Raw genomic sequence first — 22,475 nt, forward strand, 5'->3', positions numbered from 1 at the left:
ATCCCTGTCTTTAAAAAAAAAAAAAAAACAAACAAAACAACAAAATAAACAATAGTACAACGCCGGAAGGTTGAGAAGAGATGATAGCAAATCCAGAGACAGACCTACACGGTTATGCAAAGTTATTATGAAACATCACCATGCTTTTTCAAAGCAAATAAAAAAATGACCCAAAACAGAAGGAGGGGAAAAAAGCATCAGTGACTGTATTGTCCCATTTCATAAGAGGGAACACAAAGATTCACAGAGGTTTGCATCAATGTCTTGGTTTTATGAAAACCAGATTACTCTGCAGCTGAAGAAGGAATTTAAGAAGGAAACTTAGAAGCTGAATTCCTGAGAAGGAATTGAAAAAGGGTTAGGTAAGAATTTTGAAAACATAAACTTAACTAACTTTTGCCCGAGGCAGTTAGCAGGGCCATTTACCATGAGAGGGTCAGGATTTTGAACTGTTGGGTTCTGACTGCCAGCTCCACATTCAAAAGAGCAGATTTCAAAACATTCGGTACTCTTTAGATGTTATGAAGACCATCTACCTGCCCTGGCTGTGTCCTTGCACAGGATGGAGGAAACGGACCTCTGCGTATCACTGAGAAATTTTGTTTTCCAAAGCAGAAAAGGAGAGGGAAGAACGCAAAGAGGCTTGGTGAGCATCACCAAACTCCAACACAGAATTGTTCATCAAGGTCTGAGTTTTCCTATTGTGGTTGCGCCAAGATTTATTAAAGCACAGCATGTGTTCACTTATTTCTATCCAAAATGAACTGAAAAGACACTTTGCATCTGCTCTCAGGAAAAAAAAAAAGTTTGCTTATTTGGCAAACTTTGTTTAAAAATCTGTTTCTTCCAAGGTTTGTCTCTTTAGTTCTTTTTGTTTGCTTGATTGGGGTTTTGGGGGCTTTTTTTGGTTTTGTACATGGGTGTGTAGCTTTCTTCCCCTCCTGTACCTCTCTTCCTCCATCTGTTGACCTCACTTTAGCACATAGTTTCCCACTTACTTTGCCAAAAATGTATAAAACTTGGGGCGTCTGCTCCGATTTCTTTGTGACTTGTAACTGTATCATTAAACTAACATTTGCTCTGTTATAAAGAAGTCCCTGTAACTTTAATTAGGCTCTTCTGCTCCACTTGCTCTTGCGCAGTTGCAAGTGTGAAGTAATGTTTCCACATGGAAATGATAGGGAATGGTCTTTATTATAAACAAGCTGTGTGAAAAGCCAGAAACCTCAGTGCTGAGTTTCTCACACTACCTAGTACTACACTTTCTGCATACAAGACGTTTCCCTATGCAAAATAATATTTTCCTTATCTTGCATTTCCACCAAAGCCCCTTTCTCGCCCTCTACCACCCCGAATTCTGCTATTCTGTGGACAAGCATACTCCAAATCCTCTCAGAGGCCCAGGAAAAAAGGCCATTCCTTGAAAATTCCGTTTTCCAGCCATGGATATGGGCCACACAGCAGCTCACTAGTCCCCCCATTTCCACAGTTAAGTCTGGAGCCTCTAATGCTACTCTACGACATATCAAGAGTTGGATTAATACCCTGAAAAAGAAAGATTTCATCAGCTATATTCTCCTGCATCAGAAGCACTAATACAGGTAGGCAATAACAGTATTTACATATGAAGCAACACTACATGACTAGTTTGGGAACAAGTTTCCATAAAGTCCAAAAAGAAAATGATCCTGAAATAAGGAAACGTCACTAGTATCAGAATCAGAAATCATTTTTCCTTATTAAAGTGATTCTTTACTAAATATAGCATGTACAGGTAGACCCAGCAGATAAAATATTTTCTACCACTGCAAGCAACTCCCTGTTATTCCAGCAGCTGCACGCTAGAGATCATGCACTATTTCAGGGAAAATCCTTTGCAATCAGATCTATTTTTGTTGATTTATATCTATCTCAGTTAAGGTCTCCTTTGAGAAGGGATTGTTTACACACTAGGCAGTTTGACACGAGAACATGACAGTGTTTTACCTTTGAAATGGAATGAGGACAGCGGTGTTTCCTCTTCTACTCTGTGATCCCGTCTCATTACAACATCATTTCTTATTCACATTTTTTCTTTATACGGATTCAGCAGGTGTTATTACTGTCCTGCAATAAAGCGATAATCATTACAAGGTGTTCCCTTCCATTGCCATCTAGTTAAAGAACAGTTTAAACCACAGGACTTGCTTAAGGTCACAGCTGATTCAAAAAAAAATAGATGCCAAGTCTCCCAAATCCTAATACTTTGTTTTGATCATAATATTATCTTTCAGTGTTGGCAGGTGGATTTTCCCCGTATTCCCCTCAATTTCTTAAATGCAGTATGAATCCTGAGGTCTGTTCTCTGAAGAGCTTGTACCCTGAAAGAACGAAAGGCAGCATAAGCAAGAGATGCGTTTACAGATAGGCTGGGCGGGCCATGACTGGCCAGCCAGCGATCCTGAGAAAAGCACGTTTCCTTAGAAAATTCCCAGGTAGCTTGAATGAAGGAGAGAGAACATACCCGTGGCTAACCCAGGGAAACCGTAAAATCCTGCCTCTAAATCCATCATTTCTTGAACAGAAAATATCTTATTTCTTTGTTTCTCAGAGTAAAACATCCCTCAGTAGTGAAGTATCTAGAGAGCACTCTGAAGTAGCCGTTGGTGTAAAGCATAGCCCCATCAACACAGAGATCCCAGACGTCTCAAAAGCACAGGAAAACCAACCACATCACATTCCCCCCGAGCCTAGCGCTGAACATACCTATGCCAGATCTCACGGAAAGCTTCCTTCTGCAGATTTGCTCCTCCGCTGTGGTCAGAAGCATTTAAACACCCTACAAAGCGTAAGCTCAGATGATGTGGTTTCCTGGGAAAAGTGGGGCTCCTACGACCAGGCGGCCTCGGAGGTAATCCCCAGCCATGGTCCCTCCCGACGCCGGGCTCGCTAAGGGCAACCCTGCTAGCGTCCAGCTTTACAAGCAGGGAGTAAAGCAATAAGCACAGAAAATGAGAGAGACACTGTCATGCCAGAAGAGTCCTTCTGGACCCTGAAAAGGTTCCAATAGCCATCTTTGCCCCTGTAAAATTTGCAGAATATAAAACAGTCACGACACTCGAAAATTACTGAGCAAACAGTAAGGAAATTAATTCACTTTGCTCATTATTCAGTCATGAGCCAGGGTGACAAGGTATCCCCAGGCATCTCTTGCGTCCTCCCTAGAAACAGACTACTTCGGAAAAATGGATAGATGTTGCTTTTTCACTGACATACAAAAAATGATTATTTGTTTTTTTAAATAAAAACGTGATCTTTTTAAATGAGTATGAAAAGTATATATATTATCAAACCACACGAATTTCCCTCTAAAGTCCTCACACACAAAAAAGAGAAAAACACAATAGGCTAATTTCTAAACAAAGGGTTGTGCATTTTCCCATTTTAAACTGTTTATAAAAACTAAAATCCAGTCAAACTATACTGAGAGTGAGAAACAAGGGCTTTCAATTCATCCATGCCTCTTCCTTCAAGCGTGCCTTTCACCATCTAAGAAAATCCCAAACAATAACAACAAACTAAAAAGCCGAAACTTTTGGCTAAGTTTCCAGCTGCTAATTTTGTCTGTCATGAGCTGCTATTGTCAGTCTGAGGGAGGGATTGTTCCCAACCTTAAAAAAAAAAAAACCCAAAAAAAACTAGAAGATGCAAAATACACTCAAAGTAACATCTGTGTTTTCTGATTTTATTGAAGCATTTTGTCTTTGTTATACAGAAATAACAAAACACTGAGCCCTTCCCATCAGTATTCATGACGTCTGCCTTTTCATACAAAACCCTCTGAAAGAAAATTCCCCCTGGAAAAAAAAAATACTTTCCTTATAAAAAAAACAGATTGTGAGACAGATGATTGCATTGTTTAATCAAATTTCCATCTGAAAACTCTTTTCCTAGTTTTAGATTTAGCTCACCCAGTGAGGCACAGGCACTAGGAAGCACGTGGAAGTATAAAGTAGCAGCTCCTCCATTTTATTATCTCCCTTGAGCTTTGCAATTGGCAAATCAAAAAGAAAGTGAGGAACAAAAGTAGTGGACATAAATTAAGCCCTGCTTTTTAAAGTTCAAACTGAATTTTCTTTATTTTTCTACAGCTGTCAGATAAGCAGGGTAAAACCACTAATGCATGTTTAATATATAAAAACTCATAATGTTCAGTAGTACGACCTCCATTGGAGACATTAGTTCAGGCCAGTGAACTTGGAGCAAGCCAAGTGTGGAAATGTGGAATTGGGCCAGTGACCCCCACCAGTGCCTGTCATATCTGCTGAAAGCAAACTTGTCAAATGGAGAAGGGGCAGAAGGAGGACAAGAGTATCCTCAAACCAGGGAGCAGCGACAAAGCAAAGATGCCCATCATCTATGCACCCTTGTCTGTTGTTCGGTAATGGCTCCGGCCATCTCAGGAACAAAAAGTCTGGTTACAGCCTCAACCTTTCAACCTTGGCCGGTCTGGGGGCCTTTCATTTCACAGGCTCCCCAAAGCTGATGAGTGATCATAAAGCTATGATACGCTCCTTGCTGTTATCATCTCTTCAAACCTACTCTGTACCGAGCAGAAGAGGAACAGAGTATTCCCAGGACTGCTAGCCTGCCGTAATAAAAGAGCCACTGTTCTTCCCCTTCAGCTCCAAAAACAATCTTTAAAAACAGTTGATCGGTTGTATTAATAGTAATTCCTTAGGATTTTTTTTTTTGTAAATCAAATCATTTTAAATATCTGCCTTACATCCCAACACTGGTTTTAATTTACTCATCGTATACTTTTCCTTGAGCTTTGGCTGTGGCCTGCTTTCCTTCTGTCCCCTCAGTTTTATTTACTCCCTTTTATTCCTCAGCAAAACAAGGTGCAACTGCAGGGAAAAATCCACCACGAGCATTCGATTCCCTGGACAGGGAACCAGTTAAACCCCGTCATTGTCAACAGAGGACAGAGAACCTACACTGATATTGTGAAAAATCCAAGAAATGGGTAGGACACATTCAGCTCTCACAGCAGCAAGCCTTGACGACTTCACTGATGATTTACCTTGCTGTTACTAAGAAGAAAAAGCGACGCTTCACGGTGCCTGGAGGTGTTTGCTGTGCAGCGGTGAGGGTACATTTTAATGCCTCAGAGCTGACACCCTGCTCCGCGTGCAGCGGGTGCTTGAAGTTCCCGCGACAAATCCTGAACTACCAAAGTCTCGGACTCCGCTGGACACCCTGCATCTCACAGAGATCCTTTCCCCTGTAGAAAGCAGCAGCTTGTTGGCAGTACCCTGCCTCTGCTAGGTATAGAGGACTCCAGCTTTTGGCAAGCTCAAAGCTCCTGCAATTTTTTCCTGGGATCGGGTGCTGCCAGCACTGAACGACACCGCACTGTAGCATCTTGTCACTTCATTAGAAAAGTCTTGGAAAGCACAACGTGACTCTAGCTCATCCACATACTTCTCCCCTTTCCCTAACTGTCACAGCCTTACATTCCTGCAAGATTATTCTTCAGTGTTTATTTCCCATTTTCAATGCTTTGCTTTCGTGACTCTTCTGTATTTCTAATTCTCCTTTTGAAAAAACACCTTGCAAGCGATATGTTGCTAGTTAACCTGATTCTCTCTTCAGCAAGCTATCAGTGGCGGCTCCTCTGTGAAAGCAGATCTCTGGGGGCTGTTTTCACCTATGACTTTTGATAGTTACCTGTCCTACCCAGCTAGTCACACATCTGCATTTTTGTCAGACATGAACGAGCCCTACTCACTGGGGAATACCATAGTTCTGCTTTTTTAACACAAGAAAGTCTGCTGGTGCTTACCATTTCCAGCTCAGAAATATCAAATTATATTTTCTGTTTTGGAGGGGCTATGCAAAATAAAGTTTGATTGCAAAAGAGAAGGCATAATTTTATCCTCTTCCATGTTAACTCCTGCAGATCAGATGAGAAGCCTGATGTTTCTTGCTGTACAAAGTTCGCTTTGAATATGTCCCCAGTATTTTACACCACACTGCACAGACTGCTTACGTCTTTGTTTTCGATCACGTTTTCTTATCCTAAAGATACGCTTATACTGTGATGATTTTCAGACTTCTTGTGTCGTGTTCCTAAAAGATAACTTCTTAGGACAGTCATTTCCAGGCTAGGTATTTTTAAGAGAAAGATTAAAGATTTTCATTTAGTTTCTCATTTTGTTTATTCTATTGCATGAGAACGTGAGATAAGCAAACTTCAGCGTTCTGAATGAACTGTACTCTACCAAAACACATATCTACAGTATTTGCAAACACAAACTTGAACAAAATACATACTATCATGCATCTAACTTCTGGCTTCAGTCCCAGAAAGGTGAGTGAGGCAATGTACCTAAAAATAGATTATCAATGCAGACTTTTAAGTAAATCATTTGTACGTGAGTGCCTCCTCTTGAGTTAACCTTGCGCACTTGAGAGCAGCCACAGTTCTGCACCCATGCTGAACTCTCCTGCTGGGTATCTGAGGGCAGAGGCTCAATTCTGCAGTCAGCTGAGCTACTCTACGCATGGGCATTGGAAGAACTCTGGAAAGATACTAAGGAATTAATACTATTTATATGACAACCAGAATCTAAAGTTAGTAATTACTGTTACTGTGTTAACTCTAGCTTTTGCTGGGTCAAACACAAGTTAAAACCTAGCATCACACCAGAGTATCACACCCAGCATCGTATCATTTAAGTAGTGTTACCTTTTCAATAAACTCTACAGCCAAAAAAAAAAAAAACCAAAACCAACCCTATGACTAGAAACCAATCGTTACCATAGCAAGGTTTTAGACTACAAAAATGGAGAGAAGTGATTTCACAGGTGCACAAGCGATATGTTCCTTATATACCACATTATTTCCCCACAGTAACCAAGTTTACTGAATGACAAAGAAGAAATCACAGGTGAGCCCATCTAATGAACATAATCTGTATGTCTAGGAACATTCTGGGAATGTAATAAAAAAAAATCACCTTGTAAATGGAATACCTTAAAGTAAACTGTGTGGACCACGGTCATCCTTCTGCCTCATTACTTCTTCCTACTTTAATATAATAAGGGGTAATTATTGAGTACTGTTACAAGACTCACAGCTTCACAAGCCCTGGGGGTGATTTCAGTGCACTCAGACTGGTGAGATGGACCTTAATCTGCCACCATTATCTCCCAGAAACAGACCCTGTTGTGGAAAAAAAAAAACACAAGACGACCTGTTTCCAAATATGTGCTGTCAGGTGGGTCTGGTAACGTTATTATGAAGCTTAGTTCATTATTATTTATTATTATTATTATGTATATTATGCTTATTATGAAGCTTACAGATAGTACTGAGAACATTTAGAGGATCCTGAGACAGAGGACAATTGGTTGGAGAAGGGGACTATGACTGGCGATAGGAGCTGGAGAACAGACTGGGCCAGATGTGGCCCTCAATTCAAACGCAGTGCCTGCACCTCGCTGCGCGCACGGATTTTTTGGGTGCTAACGTGCCCGACGCTGATACAAACTGAGAGTATAAGCAGACATACTGAGACTGAGCTATCATACGGGCATAGGACCCAGGCTAAGGAGACTCTACCAAAACGTATCTAGGGTGATAAGCAGGAGTTGAGAACCGCCAGAACTGGAACAGATTAGAGAACACGGGCCAAAAGAGAAGCTGCAAGAAGGACAACTGGCAAATTGGCCCAAGACAGCTGTAATGCAGTTCCCACCAGAGCCAAGCTTGGAGGCTCCCTGCTGTCAGTAAATACCTGCAAACCTGTTCTCTGTGTGTGTGTGCGTGCATGCATGTGCTATAATTTGCTGGTATGACCAGAATCTTCTGCAGCTTGTCGAGTCTGTGCACTACATTTAAAACTTCAAGCCATGTTGGTGAACCTGCGGTTGTCTCAGAGTACAATAGGTGGGAGTTTTAATTATACATATATTTTGCTTTTTTAAATGTAGGAAGTTACAAACTAACTTATGGAAACCTCTGAATACAGAGGTGTTAAAAAGCTGGCAAGATCAAGTTCTCAGAATTCGGAAAGCCTGAAAAGTCAGAATTAAGGTTGGCCACACAACCTTAACTGAACTCTGGATCTGTATGAAAAAAATCATCTGTCCCATTGGTGAGCCTCTAGCCCCCTCATTTATTACTTGCCTTCCAGCTGATCAGGCTGCAATCCTGAGCCCTCAGTGCTCAGTTCAAGCTTCATTCCTGAGCAGGTCTGCCTTGTCAGCCGGGGGAAGCAGAGGCCCTATAGAAAAACAGTGCACGATCCTGCCATTAAAGACTGCGTCACACTACATCCACACAAGTAGAGTCATTTCTTGTTCAACAGACAACCAAACTCAAGCCTGGCATTTCTTAAAGCCTGAAAGCTTGGGTTGGGCATTTTATAGTTAACACTGTTTTGTGCGTATAGCAGCATAAATGCATATTCCACAGCTCTGTCAAGCTGTACGAGGCATCCCTTTGGAGGGAGAGGAGGCTCTGGCCACACAAGCTCCTGTCGCACAGCTGGGGTGGTGTGCAGTACTTGGCTCGGTTTCACAAACCGTGTGTGCGTGTGCCCTCATTTCCCTTTGTGTTTTTGGCTCTGCCATCCAACAAGTCAGAGCTCATTACTGAACCTAATGAAAACCTCCCCACATCTGGGCAGTAATCGCTTCCCTTTTACTGCTTGTCACACAGATAAGAAAACAGAGGTTTACTCCATTTAAAGGGCACGATGGGAGCAAGTAGCACACTCAGAGAAGGGACTCCCTTTCCCTCATCTAAGAATCACAGATAGCACAACTTGGAAGGTTTAGTGATAGTCTTCTAGCAGATCGCATTCCCCCGCACCCTTCTCTGCTTCCCCTTTGATTTGTTTTCAGTTTGCTTTTCTGCTTGTTATTCTTGGGGAACGAGGTGGGAAGTGCTTGCTTGTTTGTGGCGCGTTTGGCTAGGTTGGTTGCATACTTGAGTCATTTCCCATTACACTGATATTAAACGTTCTTAGAAACCCTAATGCCTTTTCCTATTATTTTCCTAGCTCACTGACTCCAGGTTTTTCCTCTAGGAACTAATTCCTTTCTGTGCTACCCGTTTATCCTAACTGAAGACCTCATCAGCTTTCAAGAAGACCCGGTAGGCAAGCGTTTAAAATATAGGACAAAACCAAACAGATGAAATCAGAAAGGCTTCTCACAGGGGTGCTTTAGGAGGGCCCATATCTCACAAGGGCTGCCATACTCGATCTAGCTTTGTCCCTAGCAAGAATTACATAGTTCTTTTTTCCTGCAAACTTACCTTTCTTGATTATTTTTAAGGTTTGGTTCTATATCTGATGGAATAGATGACTTTTTTTTTTTTTTTTAGTAAGACACATTTATAGGTCCATTTCAGTGTCAAATTTTCATTCCTTGTAAATTGGTTTGTCTTTTATTTTATGTTATATATTGACAACCAAAAGGTAGTCAAACTTGCCTAATAAGAGCAATAATATTTATCTGCAGTGCAAATGCTTTTATACAGTCAGAGTTCCTCCACATATTATGACCAAGTCTTTGTTCTCTCTTGTATTGTATCGGCACTGCCCTATGGTGTTTGTTAAGAAAAAAACCCATATCCCCTAGGTAGAATATTATAAATTGTCTGACAATTTTGGATGTACAACCACTGTTTGGGTGAAATCTGCCTACCCCAGGCCTGTTAAGCGGCTCTGAAAACATTTCAGATCTCTTGTATGTCAGCAGTTCAAATCCTAAAGATGTAATTTTTCTTTCGGAGTGCCATCTCCTTATTTTGTGTCTCTGCTTCTCCCCTGTACCACAAACATGTATCTCATTTAGCTTCATAACATCCAGCCTTAATTATCCTTAGCAGACTAAAATTTGCCAGTTTCCATATGGCTGATCTGTTCAATCTGCCAGGTTTTTCATGATTTATTCAGAAAAAAAAAATGGCAATTTACAAAAACAAATTCTTTGTTTCCCCACAGAAAGACCAGTTTCTATTCTCTGAGCCAAAAAACTAGAACTAAACAATATGTACAACAGAAGCAGATGTAGCTATTATAGTGTGGCCTGGTGCTTTGAGAAAAGGGACGGCATGAGTAAAATTAATGCATTAATACATTTACTTCACTGCGTTTAACCTTTTCTACTTAACATCACTCATGTGATTCTTTCGAGTGTAAAAAAATTTAAACTTCTTCACCCCCGTTTGCCGGTCTGCGATCCCACCACCAGAACCCGGCATTGTTATGAGCATAAAAAGGAAAACACTGAGAGCGCACATTTCTAAATACAGTCAGTGGGAGCTTTCGGCTCGTAAGCAACAAGCTCTGTTGTTGTCAAATTCAGCATTAAACCAATGGATCTATTTTGTATCAATACACTTTAATTGGTTTTCTGGATGACATCTACACCGAATAATGCCAGGATCAGTAGTGAGTACCGGGGCTGTATTAGCAGAGTAAACATGAAGTTATTATGTCCCTTTCAGAGAGCACAAAAGTTACTCTAGCTTGAAGCCATATGGCCTAGAAGCATGTTGACATATCTCAGCAATAGAGGGTTATGTTACAGAAGGGACCATGTCGAGGAGATCAGAAAAGCTGGATCGGCTACTTGACCAGTGTCACATCACTGAGCCTGGCGTAAAGAGCCTGAACAAAATGACATGAACTCATCTGCGACCACTGTCTAGGAGCGGAGACCTTTAACAATGGCAGCACCTGCCAGATCGCCGCTCTCCTCCCCAATAAAGTCACCAACAGCCCCCTCACTGTTCCGTCATGTGCCTGGCACAAGGCCCCTATTGTTACCAGCCACTCTCACTCCAATAATTTCTCCTCTAAATGACACTGCACCACCACAGGTCATTTCAAGGGGACTGAAAAGAAAGATTTTGCATCTGTTTTGAGTTGTAGGCACCAAGGGGGAGGGGGCTCGAAACCCCTTGATAGCTGGCAAATGGTAATAGCAAAATGTCTCTATTGTTTGTGTCTGAACAAACAACCATACTACATGAGAGTTTTTATTGTCCTCAAGGCAATCTGCCACGAATGCTCCCCTTTGCCCATACTCTACAAAGAGAGAGAGAAAAAAAATCACCACAATAGTCACAGTTAGGAAACCTTAGTGAGAGTTTAATGACCGGCTACCAACTAATGGATGGTGAGTAACATATGGCAGAGCTTGGCCTCTTCACATATTGATTAAAAATAATTTAAAATTTAAAGCCAAGTTTGTTTGACAAGGTTCCAGCTTCTCAGCAGCCACTTAACAATCTGAATAAATCTGAAGGCGAAAAGCTTAAATTCTAACCCAAGGCAAAGCAGAACAAATTCATTGTCACATTACATAATTGAATCTATTACATTCACCCAAGATTAACAGCCAACACTTAACGATTTTCTCCCTCTACCTAAAATATTTGCTGATGTAAACAGCAAAGCAACTCTTTGTAATATTTGGTAACCTTTTTAGAGTGCCTTTATTAGACCCTCTTTATTAAACACAGACATTAATGGCCATAATCAAGACCTGTTAGTCACGTTTTAACCACATAATATTATTTAATGCAACAGAATGATTCTATTCTTATGTCCTCGAAGCACCACTCGAGTTAAATGGTCATATTTTTATACACATCTTTGCGTCCTTTTCTAGCGTGATGAATGTCAGAAGCTGGAGCACTTGAGATAATTGTTCCTACTGAATGGATTTAAATAAAATCTAACTGGATTACTTGTTATTTGCTTTCAAAGCCAGCTACACACACTAGAAAATAGATCAGATAACAGCGTAGAAATTACAGTACCTGTCTCTACCAAGAATCAGATGTGCAGCTGAGAAGATTCCAAGTAAATGAAAGGAACAAAAAAATGCTGGTACTGATTTTAAAATGGAGATTATTTGGAAAAAGGAAATGTTCCCTACAGCCCACCTATACACACAGTAAGGATCTGGACAAAGACTTTGGATATTTGGCAACTGACGTAAATTGGTGGCTAAAGCACCAAGTTGGTATCGGGAGGTCTGTAATCTGCACCCAATTCAGGCGCTGAACTGCTCCGCGACCCTAGCCACGTCACTTCGGCTCTGGCTTCTCTCTTACTCATTTGCAGCGGCTGCTGCAAAATGTTCTGACCTTTGCCGAGGCTCTACCCGTTAATTCAACCCAAGAGTTACCAAAAAGAGGGTTCAGAGCCGAGACTTGCACTGGTCTTCAGTCCCACTATGAACATCTCCCTTACATGACCAAGGCAAATGGCAGGCATTGAAAAGTTAAAAGTTTGTCTTTTGGAGAATGTTACACCCCAAGTACTCCAGAGAACGCCATGGCCAACCTGAAGTAGCAGTGAGCCAAAGTATCTGCAGGATTTTCACAGGTTACCATGGATCAGCTGAACTGGCATAAACCGCAGGACGTAGGGAGCACAAATACTGACGGTAGCACCGATCACCTGGTTCCTGCAAACCGTCGTCAGAAGACGCAGCAATACTCAGAAGCAGTACTGGGGCTGCGTTTTCAGGTGTGAAGAACTGGCAGGTAACGGAGGGGAGGTGTTAGAAAGCACGGTACTGATGACATGATGGCATATATAAAAGGATAATGGCAGAAATGATGGGGAAAGAAACCTTGTGTCCCTTTTCTCAGTAGCAGCAGCATGGAAGTAGGCAGTGCAAGGCTGGAGATGTAGTTTGGCTCTTAACCAAGAGGTCAGTTGATTACATGTTTTAGAAAATCGACTTCAAAATATTTTAACAGGTTTCACTTCATTACATCAGCTTATTTCTCTTCACGGAATTACTAAAATACTCATTAATAACTCAATTTATTTCTAGAGCTTTTCTATTATGCCTGCACGTTAGTACATGACAGAACTTTGAAAGGGATTAAGGTACATACTGATGGAGACAGAAATAGAGCTCCTAAACTGCCACAGGAGTTAAGACCTAACTTGTTTAAATGCTTTTAAAAGAACAGCAACAAAAAAACCTCTGGATACCAAAACACCATCTTCAAGCACCTATGCATGAGTCAAAATCTGTCTAGCAACCATGCATTATTAACTGCAGTGTGCTCCTCAGAGAGAACAAAGAATTATCGTTGCATTTTACTAATTGGAAACTGCAATGCAGCAAGAGATTTTTCTGAGGCCACACAGGAAAATCTGTGTCAACACCAGGATTAGAAGTGAGATCATCTGGCTTCCAGCTCCATAAAATCATCCTTCCTCTCCAAAAAATTACTTTTCTTTTCTAATAATAAAGGCCACTACAGGAAGGGGTGGTCTTCTCTTTTTGTCTTTTAACTTCAGAAATACAAGGAATGATCAGCTCCGGTCCTCCCTGCATTTAGACTTCCTAGATGCTTCCTGAACACCGCCAATGCACCCTGAAGGCAGGAAAGGAGTTAACAGCTTCATTCTCATCTCATTCCTTCCCCTTCATGCTCCCAAACAGCAAGCAACACAAATTAGGATTTGAATCAAACTAATCCTTGGCACACCCATTTCACTTCTAGGTATCTTTGTGGACTGACTACATCCCAGTCTTTAGTGTATTTTTCAAATCTACAAGGCAAGAAGTACTGCTCTCCATCAAGAGATGGGGAATGAACGTATAGACTAGTAGCTTGCTAAAAATCAGACACGAAGGCAGGTTTTTGAAAGTAGTTTCCTAAACCCAGGCTAGTGCTTTGCCTGTTGGATCCACCTTCATCTCAAAGGACTGAAGGAGGTAACTGGGACTCGATGTGGATGCCAGGATCATCTTGTATTAACTTATATCAGCCGAGCGTAAAACACCAAATGTATATACATTTGGGGCATTATCGATTAATTTTGGTATGTATTTTATATTTGATATAGAACATGTTATATATGTTTGGTTGATTCTCATATTTATGAGAACATAAGCGTGCCACGTTGGCATGAACACACAAACAACTTCTGCAAGACCGCAGCTGCCATGTAAGCTTTCTAGCAGACCGTGGGTATTGACTAAGTGTCCACTGAAATAATTTTCTTCATACATAGCAAACATATTATAAATCTGGGATTTTTAAAACAGAATAAAACTGAAGAGCTTGTAGAACATACATAAATGCCTTCCACAGAAAATATGCTCAGAAGATCAGGTGTACCATCATTTCCTCCTGGGCAATTGCACATTGCCCATAAACATGATTAGAGTTTATGTGCACACAAATGATCTCTGAACTATTTGTCATTAAAGTTAATTAAAATCTCCTGTCTGAAGAGAAGAATAATACGACCTGGGAGTGCATTTGGAAGCCATTATGGACAGTCCTTGCGCTCTATGGCAGGGCACGCTGCAGCTGAAATAGCCACGTATTAGCACAAGTGCAGAGGAGCAGAGAAGCCCGTGACAGTGAAGAAGGGCGAGGGAAGGCAGAGAAGGGCTGCAGCCTTTGCGCTTCCCAAGGATCTCGGGTCTTTCTACCCAACATCGGGACGCTAGAATGTTTCATCATGGCAAATATTCTCCAAGAAGAAAGAAAAAAAGAGTAAGAAATCCTCAGTGAATAGGTCCGATCCTGCAGCTTACTGAGCACTGTGAAGCTCTTCTGCCGAGGAAGCAGAGCGCTCTGCACTTCCCAGGGAAAGTCAGGGAAGCACAGGCATTTGCATAACATTTGTAAAAACTGCTTCTGCTGCAGATATTTTAGGGCCATGGAGGACTTCCTCCCCCCTTCCTTGCCCCCCTTCTCCCAGCAGGTCAAGTCAAAGTCTGCTGCCCTGAGCCCTGCTATCTTTCTTAGCAATCTGATTAACATATGGACACACTCTGGCTTACTCAAAACAGGAAATCAATTTGAAAGGCAAGACAAATATTATTTGCTTTCTTCCCATCTGCTGTGATACGTGAACACTCCTGCTTTCAGCAGTGATACAGGGTTATTGATTTAGGATATTTATAGTGTATATGCCGTTATCAGGCCAGCTATCAAAGGGCTGTAGGAAAGGCTGTTTGACCCTACAGGCTATTTAAATATGTAGTCACTTAAAAAAAAAGTCAGATTTTCTTATTCAAGTTGACAGCAATACTATTTCATGTCATGCCTAAAGATACCATTTCCTGCTTTGCCATCTACTTCTGTTTGATTGCAAGTCAAATTAAATGTAATTGTTAAAGGTCGCTCCTGTCTGCATGGTGACCCCGGTGCATTTCCAGGCTACTGCTTTGACCCTCTGGGTCTGCAAAAAGCTAGTTTTCACAGCACCGTTGCCTTTTTACCCATAATCAGGCTGAGTCATTTTGCTAGAGGGAGCACAGAAAGCCAGAGGACCCCTTACCATAAGCACAGGCTGTCTTTTAAACAGATGAGTTTTAAGAAGACTATATATAAATAATCAAACCCAATAATTCTGAAGTGGCCACAGATAACTATCTAAAAAGAGATAGCAAGGTGTACTCCCAGCAGTAGCCTGGACCGAAATGTGAAATATTGGATTGGATCACTGCTGAGAGTATGTAAGCAATATCTTTCATAACAGTATTGCATTCAATCCATAAACACTTCTCCACATTGCTCAAGCCTTACTAAAGAAACCTCAAGTTGTCAGGAGGACTTATTTTGCAATGTGAACCAAATTAATGCGAGCCTGTGCTCACACAGAAGTCCATACAGCAACAGGAGGCTCTGCCGAGGGACATGGTCTGCACACACATATCACAGCGTCTCCCACAACTATAAGCTAAGATGTGCCCTAACTTACACAAGGCTTATGCTCATCTGGTCAAGAAGCAAAGATACAATATTAAATACATGTCCCATAAAGACACATCAGCTTTAGGACACTCCATACTTGTAGGGAAATCCTCGAGACTGACCCCTGTTTTCCAAAACTTTTGCAAGCATGAATTCATGTCCAGGAAAATGAAACTTTCCTAATTTGCTGATCCTTCACGCCTCTCACGTGGTTAATGGTTCATACCACATACTTTCTGAAACGCAGGCAGAACTCTCTATATTTCCCCTTTCTCAACTCTTTCGATGAACTGTCAGGTATTGCCATTTAACTTGTCTTCACCAACTCAGAATTAATGTTTCAGACTCTTGCAAACTCAGGCAGACATCCACACTTTGGTTTCCTTCACATTGAAACCATCTTGCCTTTGACAATGCAATTGGAAACTTGTTTATTTGAAGGAAGTCTGCTTGTCTGGAAAACTACTGAAATGCTACCATTGCTTTTCCTGGGTAGCAGCATCTTCCAGGAGGTGTGTTCCACAGTTCAGGTGACCTTTAAAACCAGTGCCATTCTTGCTGTTAGCCAGAATAGAGAGTAACTGGATTTGGAAGATTCCCTTACACACAAGCCAGGCTCTGGTCCCTGCTCTGCTGTTTTCTTGGGCACCCAGGCCATCACCTCGTGGGAGATCCTCTAGCCCAGCAAGTATTCTCAGGAGAACAAGCACCTTTTAGGAACAGGTTAGTATGACTGATGCTCCTGGAAGTACTGGGCTGTTTATGTGACCATCTGATGTCCCTTCCAGCCCTGTTTCTCTGTCTTTTTAAGTAGGAAATAACCGTGGAAAATTACAAAGTACTGGAATATAAACTATAAATGAATATACATTAGTTATTAAGTAATGCATTCAATAACAATCACTTGCAAATCTGTAATTATGGATAGAAATGAGATATTGAACAAGTATTTCATGTGTGTCATGCTGACAAAGCACTGAGCTGAGACACAGGAGACCTGTATGTGGTTCTTGCTTCTACCAAGGACTTCCTACTGCCGTTTAATTTGCCTATTAGGGTTGTCTATTAAGTGTAGGTGACTTTCTTAAAAAGCTCTTGGGCAAAAGAACAAACCCTGCCCTTTCTTGTAACTGCTACAGCATTTCTGCTATTGGCAGTCAGAGGCCTATATTAAACACTTTGGTGCAACATCACGGGATATTCCCTCCTCACTTCTTCCTTCTCTCATTTCACTTTCTTCATGATTTAGACTCATGCGTGTGATGCAAAAAAGGAACAAAGCTAAAGAAACCGCTCTGTGAAAACTAGGCTGATAGCTTTCCCCAGAGGGAAAAAAGCCTGTGAAACAAATATGCATATCTCTAGCTGGCAAAAAAAATGATCTGCAAGAAAACACTGAATTTGCCCACTGATGGTTGAAATACAGGCTGCTCTTAGGTCTTAGACCCAGGTAACAGAGCCAGCACTGCAACAGTGACTGAACTCAGCTTGATGGAAGCCTGGATCTTTCAAAGGATCCAGAAAGGTCAAACTAAGGCAAAGCCCCTCTAGGAAATCCCCAAATCTGCAACAGGGGCAAGGCCTGTCAGACCTTCCCTGCCATGAAGGATTTGTAGACCTGAGGCCTTCACACAAGAATGAGTGGGAGTAGCTACGAGAAGGATGTCTTCAGGGATTCAGAAGGGACCAAGGTCAAAGAGGATGGGGCAAGGCAGAGTAACGGTAGCTATTTGCAGCAATGGAGAGAAGCATTGATTTTCAAAGCCACGTGGCTTGAGGTAACTTGAACAGAAACTGAAGTTTAAGAAGCAATTCTGTGCCTAGAGTCTGAAGAAGCTATGAGGTAATGACAAAGACTTGGTTTAGTTTCAGTTGATGCCATGACACTACTTCAGTGAGCTCCCTTCTGCAGCAGCAGACCTGGCTAGCAAACATCTGGCTACGGTTTTAGGGAAGTCCAAGAAGAAGGAATTGACCTAGCAGCAGGGTATGAAATCAGCTGGGGTCATACCACGTTATAACGTTACTCAGATGCGACAGGGACTGTTGTAAGTCACTGACTGAGCAGCACCCCAGCAGGACAATTCCAACAAGAAGCACAGCATGTTTCTAAATGTCCAAGGGTTGTGCTGGGAGTTAGTTAATCACCACATAGACCCTGCGTTGGCCTCTTGCCGGGAAATGAATTTTGACTTCTTCCAGTTTTCACTGTAAGTTTCTTCCGTCTTTCACCTACCAAGGCATCTTGCTACCCCCTCATGCACAAGAGGGTGTGAAGGATTGCAGCCTTTTCTAATAATAAGCATAATTTGCAACAGAAGTCACAGAATTCATTTTCAGGGTCGGGTAACCCTCGTGTCTCAAAGGCTCTAACGCATTATCATGGGAATCGCTTCTCCTGACCGGAAAAAGCATATAATAGGAAATCCTGACATCTGGAAGAGCACATCTGGCAACCATGTTTCCAAACTTGCTGAGAGTCTTTGTCAGCCTTTTACACCAAATTATTACTAACTTCTTTGTGTCATGTTCTTTCTTCACAAGGTGTGCCCATATCACTCACGTTTATCCCATTGCGCAGCATCAATTATATAGCAATCACCTGTTTATCTGTAGCACAGTGAAACTTTTAAGATATTCCTGGTGCTGGTGAAAAGTCAAGAAGTTTACAGTGACATGCTTCTCAGTTGTGCAGAATTATATGGCTGTTGAAAATATCCAGTCCAAGCTAATAAAAAGAGCATAGGAAGGAAGATATAATCTTCTAATTCAGGCCTTAAGCCAATCTCTGCCTACAGGGGATAGGAAGAAGCCCTCATGTATATTCAGATTTACTTGACATGAGGTTTCTCCTGTGTTTCTCTGGGGCATTCTGAGGTTGCTGCTGTCAAGCATAACAGGACATGCCCATAAAGGAATCCCTATGATACTTTTAAGCACGACAAGACCGTCTTTCACACATGGAAGAATAAATTCATGGGGAAAAAAGGATGTCTCTAAACAGTTACAGAGTCTATCAAAACAATGTGGCATTAAAAAAAAGTTTCTGCAGCCATTTTACCAAAGTAAATTGCTTTGGTCCTCAAAGGCACCTCATTTGCTAAGTTGACATGACTTTTTCCTCTGTTCAAAAGTCCTTTCTTATGACCTTTTCCACTTATCAAACCAAGCTTCTCCCCTCGTGGCCGTACAGTTCTCTACCAGTATAACTCAGAGACTATCACCACATCAGGGCTTGGATCGCTATTCAGCCTGCTCTTCACTGCCTTCCAAAGCCATCTTTTCATTCATTGCTGCTCTATCTTGCCAGCCCTTTGCAACTGGAACTGTACCTCTGTACTTGCTGATAAACATCTAGCACAATGTTTGTTGGCAAATAGCTGATATATCAAAAACACCTAGAAATTATTTCTCCACTGTCTTGTGCACAGCAACAAAACATACTGTTATTGCTCCAAACGTATATCAAAATGGGCCAACTCATAATGCTCTTTGCCAGATTTTTTTTGACTCTTATTTAATCAAGCTTTCTGTTAAGCCAAGAACAAAGTAGAACCTGAGATTGGATGTCCCCATGCCTGGTCCAACAAAAATTATTTTTTCTAGGTGGACTTAGTTGAGAGGAAAGGAGTCATATTTACAATATTCTGCGCACTCGTGTAAAGCTTAACTAAAACTGCAATAACCATGTGATGCTGACTGTTGATTCACAGAGCCCTGAACTGACCAAATGTTTGGTTTTCACTCTGCAACCCCAGGTAATTCTCCTCGCGTATTACCTTCAAGTAGCCGTGCCTTGACATTTCAAGAAATACCAAAGATACTTTCCCTAACTCAATGTGTGTTCCCTGTACAGACAGAGGGCATTTCACAGGAGTCGGTGGAACAGAAACATAAACAAACTCCGGTGCCCTGGTTAGGCCTCCGAACAGGAATGCCAAATGCCTCCCCCTGCTCTCTGTCACTGATACCTCCATCCCCATGGGTCACTGCTGGTGGCCACAGCTTTTAATCACATGCTGGGCCTCCAATGATTTATCACCCCTTAATAGTTTTTGTGTTGAAGATTCCCAGTTGGCAGCTCAGCTCCCCTTCCCCCCCGCCATGCAGCGTTACCCAAGAGCATCAAAACCAAAGCAGGAAAATACACTGTCCATGTGGAAGCAGAATTAATGCTGTTTAAGAAAACTATCTGTTACTGACACACGTTTTTAGCAAATAATTAGTGACACCATAAAAGATTTTAGGAATTATGCAAAGGTTATAAAGTTAAAGACTTGAAATCTAGCATAGTGTTTCCAACAGATTGCATGGCTATCTGTTGTTCTCTGCATAATGCCTTTAAAAACAGTCAGTCATGCTTTTGATAAATTCTTGCTACGAGATTCTTGCTACGAGTTTTCAGCCCCAAGCTGCTTCAGCGGAACTTCCTTCCAACTCACAGCAAACAGAAACGCTGTGCACAGGAAAAACTCCAGCACTCATGGAGTGCCAGCACATGATGTGGCATTTCTGATCTCAGGACATAACCAAGATTTGTCTCATCGGAAACGCCGACGCAGCATTTTTCATCCACAGGTCTCAAACGTTTCCTGCACTTACCTCCATTTCAAAGCTGAGCTGACTTTCCAGTTCACAGACTGGGACGCTGCCCGAACCAGGGTTAAAGCCAAGCTGCCTTCGTCCCCAGCAAAAAGGCTCTACGGCAGACCTAGACATCTCTCAGGAATAGATGGCTTCTTCCACTTGATCAGGCTCATTGGGAAGTAACGGTTATGATTCCACTTTGAACAAAGAATAAGCAACTTCAGTCCATACCAATTCCTCACACCTGTATCTCAGATTCTAGCAGGAGGGGATTGTTCCCACTCAGGTGGCAACGATCTCTGCAGGTGGTGGCGCTGGTAACGTTGGTCCACCCCCTTCTCTGTTGGAGTTTGTCTGATGGATCCAAACAATCCATCTAGCTCATTTTTCTCTAAAACAAAAGTAGACACACTTTAGTTGTGGGTTCTGAACACAGTTAATGTACACATTGTGCACAGGAGCCACGTTATTTCAGCCATTGAATGGAGGAGTTTAACCATTTATTAGGATTTGTTCCAGCAGAAAAAAGATAGGCCCTTTGTACGAACGGGTCATATTTCACTCCTGCTTCTCTTCCTCACATCTCTAAGGCTATTCAGTGGTCTAATCAAAGATACATAATGCTAGCAATGGAAGAATCAGGTTGAAAGACTAAAGAAAGTGATAAATTTCAGTGACAAGCTTGCACTCAGAAAACCTGCAAATAAAGGCCAAAAGGCAAAGAAATCCAGCTTGTCAGCCAAGTATCTTGGAGGGAAATTATCTGGCACGTGCGGGAGGTCTCCCATTACCCAGGTCGAGGGCATAGCTTCAGCATCTCGCTCCTCCCTTCCCACCCAGCTCTCACGCTTGTGGGAAGCGGAGTGACAAGTGGGGTAACAGCAGGGAAAATGGGGATGGAGTTGTGATGGAACTGGGGGACGCATGCTGACATTAAGAGCTCAGAAATATGTGCAGATGCCACATTTTAGGTATAGCTTTAGCATCTGCCAACATTTTGGAGGTTCTTTATTCATATGACGCAAGCAGCAATTGTTATGCAGGTAAGGCATATTCTCGACACATTTAAACATAATCTCCATGGGCTTAGTTTCAATGACACTAAGCACTCATAACCCATAAACAAAATCATGCCATTCTTGATGATTATCATCTCTAAAAATAAGACTCTTCATGTAAAGTTATTACCTGTAAAACAATAACTCGGTGTGTATCTAAAGATGTCTAAATGCAAACATGATTTCATTCATAAAACACAACCTGCAACACTACCTTACAAACAAGGGTGCCCATACACAAGATACAACTTACCCAGGAAAAAAGGCAATCCACCTCTAACGCAGGATTACAATGCAGGCTGCCTTCCCACATCCAGCAGCGCAGATCACAGCGTTTCTCATCACCGGTGAATCAATTTACAAAGGCAGAGACGGATAATAACTAAATACGATTGTTCAACTTCATTGCTAGCACACGGTATATAAATAGCATTTTTGCATTATGTCATACAAGTACCATTGCCCTACATGGTAACAGGTCCTTAACAAATAGGTGTATGTGAGAATGAGGGCAGGCCAGAACCCTTATAAAGCAAACTGCTGCTTTCTTACAGTTTTACCACTTGCCATAGGCTGTGATAGAAGTGCTAAAATCTAAAGCTAATACACAGGAGGTTTGTTTATTGCGTTGTATGGACCAAAGAAGAATTTCCTGCATATGACACTGAAGGCAAAGTGTACAAAAATTCCTCTGAAGTCTGCAGAGAGCGTTGAACAGACCCTCCTCTGTATTAGCCTTTTTCCCGCATATATGTGTTTCAAATTTTAACACAGCTGTGAAAGAAAAAAAAAAAAGCAACACCAATAACCTTGCCAACTGGGCATTCAAATGTCAGAGACAAAGGAAATTTTGGTAAGGAGATGAGTTTGCTGTGGGCAATGACTGTGTCAGACAGCCAATGACATCACTCCCTGTGCTGTCTCCATCACGATTTTCCAGAACAGGATTACAGCGATGACAGATTCCATTCCAAAACTCCCAAGCAGCTCTTTACATAGATGTTAGCAGAACAAAAGCATTACACGAGATTTCCTCTCTCCGTCAAGCAGCATTTGATGTTCTCTAATCCTCACCTTGGGAA

The 22,475-nt window shown here is 41.8% G+C and overlaps 1 long non-coding RNA gene across 2 annotated transcripts in view; it reads right to left on the minus strand.

The window, feature by feature from the left end:
* The window catches only part of LOC148057039 (uncharacterized), a 42,215-nt gene extending 21,497 nt beyond the window's left edge, over positions 1 to 20,718 (minus strand). Inside the window, exons 1-2 of one of the 2 annotated variants that reach the window (XR_015702052.1) lie at positions 20,351 to 20,718; positions 1,987 to 2,106 (exon numbers count right to left, since the gene is read on the minus strand). This is a non-coding gene — a long non-coding RNA (uncharacterized LOC148057039). Of the gene's footprint in view, positions 1 to 1,986; positions 2,361 to 2,745; positions 2,871 to 20,350 lie in introns of those variants that run through there. The other variant, XR_015702053.1, reaches the window with a different exon arrangement.
* Between the last annotated feature and the right edge of the window lie 1,757 nt (positions 20,719 to 22,475).

The sequence above is a fragment of the Nipponia nippon genome, unplaced genomic scaffold (genome assembly GCF_047370975.1).
Source record: "Nipponia nippon isolate SJK-2023a ecotype South Korea unplaced genomic scaffold, ASM4737097v1 scaffold_10, whole genome shotgun sequence".
In the NCBI taxonomy this organism is placed as follows: domain Eukaryota; kingdom Metazoa; phylum Chordata; class Aves; order Pelecaniformes; family Threskiornithidae; genus Nipponia; species Nipponia nippon.